Raw genomic sequence first — 5,898 nt, forward strand, 5'->3', positions numbered from 1 at the left:
ACCAAAGTACTCACATGATGGAAAGCTTGATGTAGATGTTGACTCCTCTGATTTGACACAAGGAAGTACAACTCTCTTATAGAGTGCACACACAAACTAAAGTACCTAGTGTATATGGGATAATTCCCAATATGACATGTGGCACTCTCACACAAATACTAGTTCCTAGTACACACTAGAACACTCAACTTGACTTCATGTTCTAACACCCCCCATGAAGGAAGGGTGAGTGATAGCATGAGTCCATAAAAAAATGCAGTTCCTTGATATTCCCAACAAATCCCCCCTCAAGGAAATGCCTCATACTATAAGGATAAATCATAGGCTCATGGTCTCTCATGCCAGGGTCTCTGGTCAAGGATAAATCCACGTCTCTAGTCTCTCATGCAAGTTGGACATCCTTGGGTAGGTACATAATATGGGATATACCAGGATAAACACACAAAACATAATAGATACCTCTAAGAGGTCAAACAGATTAAGACAAGATACCTTTGCATACTCATAGCAGTTGCAACAGGTTTACAAAATCCTTTTTGGAAACATGATCCAGGCAAGGAACCCTAGAAACAAAAATCTTTATCATCTACCATATATGCTTTTTCATCACTTGTGTCCTCCACCATATTTGCTGAATTTTTCTTTGAGAAACAGTTACTTTCAGAGTGGCCATTCTTGCCACAAATCCCACATGGCTTGATGCAAAAACAATCTTTCTCATCATGATTGTTTTTGCCACAATGTCTACAAGCTTTAAAATTCATCCTTTTGAACTTGGTTGCCAAAGCTAGTTCTCCCTCATCCTTCTGTTTCTCTTTCTTCCTTTCCTCTTCCTGCAATGCACTTATGATTCCTTCAAATGAAGGATTAGGACCATATTTCAACGTGGTTACCAGGTTGTCGTATTCTTTTGGCATGCTTTTGAGAAGCACTGCCATAGAATCATCTTCTATCACCGGTGAATCAACCGAAGCCAATTGGTTATGAGACTTCTCATTTTGTTGATGTGAGCATCAAGAGGTGCTCCAGATGTCAGCTCTAACTCAAAGAACTCAATCTTGAGTGACAGCTTAGAATGCTTGCTACTTGCACCAAATAAGTGGTCAAGCACAGCCCAAGCTTCAGCAGGATCTTCAAGATTGGCAATGTGATGCAGATAATTGTCTCCAAGACCCAATGCAATGATTGTGAATGCTTGCTCGAGACATTGAGGTTCCTTTTCCCTCTCGTTTGATGAAGAAGTTCCCTTGACCAGATTCCACAGATTGTACTTCATCAAGTGGAACTTGATCTTCATTTGCCAGGTGTGGAATCCTTGGCCATTGAACTTTTCAATGGCAATGTGAGTATTCATGGGAAGATGCAGGAGAATGGGGCGCACTTTTACTCAGAATTCAGCAACAGTTGGTGTGCTGAATTGGAAACAAATGACGGGCAGAACTGCAGTAACAAATGATGGCGATGAAAAATGAAGTAACCGCTAGACAGTTGCTGAAGGATGGGACAGAACTTGGTGCAGATTTTGAGCAGCATCAGGGACAAATAGGAGCGACATGATGTAGAGGCAGGCAGCAGCAGGGTAGTGGCAGCCTGATGTAGAGGCGGGTAGCAGTAAGAGAATGGCGAGGTAAGTGAGAAGAGGTGGCGAGCAGCAGCAGGGTAGTGGCAGCCTGATGTAGAGGCGGGTAGCAGCAAGAGAATGGCGAGGTAAGTGAGAAGAGGTGGCGGGCAGCAAACACGAGGGGAGCGGCCAGATTTGGAGGAGAAGATGGAAAATGAAGAGGGAAATCGTGGGCAGCTATATGTTGATGAAGACCACACGGAAGCTCCAGCTCCACATGAAGGGGCATGGGAAGGGAAGCCTTCCAAGGAGAGAGAGAGAGAGAAGCTTCTCTTTCTGGCCTCTCTCAACTCAAGTCCTTGGAAGGCAAGGAGGAAGGGGAGCTGGCTCTGATACCACATGAAGGTGCAAGAATGGAATGGAAAGACATAATGAAAATGCTAGAGCAAATCAAAGATAACCAAAGTACTCACATGATGGAAAGCTTGATGTAGATGTTGACTTCTCTGATTTGACACAAGGAAGTACAACACTCTTATAGAGTGCACACACAAACTAAAGTACCTAGTGTATATGGGATAATTCCCAATATGACACGTGGCACTCTCACACAAATACTAGTTCCTAGTACACACTAGAACACTCAACTTGACTTCATGTTCTAACACATTAAACACCATTTTTGCCTCAGTGTGGCACACATCCGTAAAAAAACACGCTCCTAGGTGTGTTATCCAAACAAGTACTTATCGGATGGAGATGCCACTTTGTAAAAAAGTCAATACCACCTATTTTGAGGTGTGTGCAAAGTATTGTGCCCATTGAATATGCTTTGCATGGTGGCTCAAGTACTAAACACCGTTTTTGCATTTGTGTCATGCACAACCATAAAAAAACATAGTCCTAGGTGTGTTATTCGAACTTGTAAGTACTTATCAGATGGAGGCACCACTTTGTACACAAGTCATTACCACCTAGGTTGGGGTACGTGCAAAGTATTATGCACATCGGATATGCTTTGCATGGTCGATCATGCATTATACACCGTTTTTCCCCTAGTATTATGCACAACCGTCAAAAAACGCACTCCAAAGTGTGCTATCCGAACAAGTACTTATGGGATGGGAGAGCGACTTTGCATGCAAGTCAATACCACTTAGTTTTAGGTTTGTGCAAATTCTTTTGACCATCATATATGATTTGCATGGTCAATCAATCATTAAACACCATTTTTTCCTTAGTGTCATGCACAACCGTCAAAAACTACGATCCTAGGTGTGTTATTCGAACAAGTACTTATTGGAAGAGGGTGCCACTTTGCACACAAGTCAATACCACCTAGGTTGTGGTGGGGGAAAATTATTGTGCCCATTAGATATGCTTGCATGGTCAATCATGCATTATACACCGTTTTTCCCCGTGTTAAGCACTACTTTCAAGAAACACGCTCCCAAGTGTGTTGTCCAAACAAGTACTTATTGGATGGGCACCCCACTTTGCATCCAGCCTAGTGCCATCTAGTTGGATATGCATGCAAAGTATTGGGCCCACTGGATATGCTTTTCATGGTCGATCAAGCATTAAACACCGATTTTGTCTGTGTCATGCACAACCGTAAAAAAACACGATCCTAGGTGTGTTATTCGAACAAGTACTTATGGGCTGGGTATGCCACTTGTGTCATCACCCTCAAAATACTAGCCTAGCTTGTTGATGGGAATATTGGGTAAGTTCTACCCCTTTTCTAGCGTTGATTTCTTGGGCTTAGGCAAGGGTTGGAGGTAGGAACGGTCTATTCATCCAATTGGACAAATTACGACATAGGATGGGATTTCCTCTTAGCAGAGACATGATTGGCATTTTCACCTCTGTCAATAGGAAGATAGACAGCCCGGCACTGTTGTAGGGTTTTGGTGAAGTTTCTTCCTCCATGGACAACATGTCATCGAATCTGTACAGGTCTCCTTCTCGTTGAAGGTTATGCAGCACTCGGTCTTTTTGGAACATCTTCTGCATTAGATCCAGAGCGTCTGACTGCTCCAAGCTGAGGTGTTCCTCTTCCTCCACCCTTTCTGGCACCTTGAGCGATTTTGCTCCTCAGTGTTCCATTAGGTGGGCTGGATGGATAGTATCTGACCCCCTACTAGCCTTTAGTCAATGCTCGAACTTATCTTGGCAATCTCACACCAAGTTCTGGGCATCCTTTATGTATTGCTTTTCTAAGACCGACGAGTCAGGGTAGATCTCTTTATAGGTGGGTGCACGTGCCAGGCCCGAGCCTACACTGGTTTGTTCACTTCTGAAATCAAGGGTACCTCGGGGTCACCCTGGGTGGAAGACTGTTCGGAAGTAGAGGCTCCAGGTGGCAAGGGTAGCCGTCTCCTCATTGAACACATCCTAGATGAGCACCTGGTTGGAACCGCCACCTACTCGAATGGCCTTCTTGGATCGAGCTAGAGGCTACGGGGGAATCTTGGGACTAGGCAATGGGGATACCTTACCCTTCTTTGTGAGCTTTCTCATGGCCTTGCCTAGTGCCTTGGCCTACATCCTTGTAATGACTTGTATTGGCACTGTGGCCACATGGCCTTGTTCAATGCTAAGTAGATTGAGGCTGGTGCTCTTTGGCAAGGTGAGGGGAGTGGTTGGTCTCCTCATGGGGTAGAGATGCTTTGTGCCACATCAAAAGGGGTGGGGTTTGTTGTGGTTGGGGAGGTGGGCGTACGATCCCTATATGGATAGTCCTTCAAGAAGTGTGGGCCCTAGAATTTGAAACAAGACACTGGTGGGTTTGAAGTGCTTCAGTAGGGGCATTCACTTGCTCTATGGGGACCTTGGTAGGTATAACATTGGAGCAGGAGTCTCCAAGCAATTGAGTTTAGATCTCTTGCTCTTACATTTACGGGGGCAATCTAGAATATGGGGACTTATTGATCCTTTGGCGGGAGGTAGTGAGTCAGGGTACCACTTCCTTCCTCATAGGGGTAGTAATCATGAAGTCCATGATCAAGATCCTTTTTCTCCCAATCGTTGGGCAATTCTTCAACCAACATTTGATTGACTGGGGCGATGCAAGGTAGCAGGGGTTGTGGACCTAGTATGGGTGGTGGCAACGGAGCTGGCTAAGCCGATTACAGGGCCACCTTGAGAGATCAAGGGGTTGGGTGTGGATGTTATGGCCAATGGGGTTCGCATTTGATACATGGGTTGGGGAAGGGACCTTGGAAATCAACATTGAGAGGTATCATGGTTTCCCCACCTATGGTTGTGTGCGCACTAGAGTGTCAGCCTTGCTCTTAGGTGTGGGCATTCATTGGAGGGGTGGTTGCCATTGCATACCCCACACCAGACATTGTCTCTTCGTGGAAACAAGTGGGGGTAATTGGTGCCTCCTTGGAGGTTCTTGTCCTCCATTGCTGACCTAGCTGCTCCAATAGATTGGAGACCACCTCACTCACATCCAAGCTTTTAGGCTCGTTAGCCTCCTTCTTGCTTGACTCTACACTCGAGGACCTAACCGATGGGGCTATTTCGGAGCGGGGTGAGGCCTTGTCCAAATCCACTTTGTCCATCATATTGTCACATATACTCAATACCACATAGGTTGAGATGTGTACAAAGTATTTTTCCCATCGAATATTCTTTGCATGGTCAATCACACATTATATACCGTTTTTGCCCTAGTGATATGCACAAGCATCAAAAAGCACACTCCTAGGTGTGTTATCCGAACAAGTGCTTATGGGATGGGTGCGCCACTTTGCATGTAAGTCAATACCACCTAGGTTGACATGCATGCAAAGTATTGTATCCATCCAACATGCTTTGCATTATCGATCAAGCATTAAACACCATTTTACCTTACTGTCATGCACAACTGTCGAAAGATAAGGTCCTAGATGTGTTATTCGAACAAGTACTTATGGGATGGGCATGCCACTTTGCATGTAAGTCAATACCACCTAGTTTGAGCTGCATCCAAAGTATTGTGCCCATTGGATATGCTTTGAATTGTCGATAAAACACCATTTTTGCCTTAGTGTCATGCACAACCATCAAAAAACACGGTCCTAAGTGTGTTATTCAAACAAGTACATATCGGATGGGGGTGCAACTTTGTACACAATTCAAATTAGACTAGGTTGAGATGTGTGCAAAGTATTGTGCCCATCAGATATGCTTTGCATAGTCGATCATGCATTATATACCGTTTTTTCCCTAGTGTTGTACACATCCGTTAAAAAAAACGCTCTTAGGTGTGTTATCCGACCAAGTACTTATTGAATGGGCAAACCACTTTGCATGCAACTCAATACCACCTATTTTGAGGTGCATGC

This window comes from Dipteris shenzhenensis, chromosome 28 (assembly GCF_047967505.1).
Source record: "Dipteris shenzhenensis isolate YYH24624 ecotype China chromosome 28, Dip_SZ_1.0, whole genome shotgun sequence".
Classification (NCBI taxonomy): Eukaryota; Viridiplantae; Streptophyta; class Polypodiopsida; order Gleicheniales; family Dipteridaceae; genus Dipteris; species Dipteris shenzhenensis.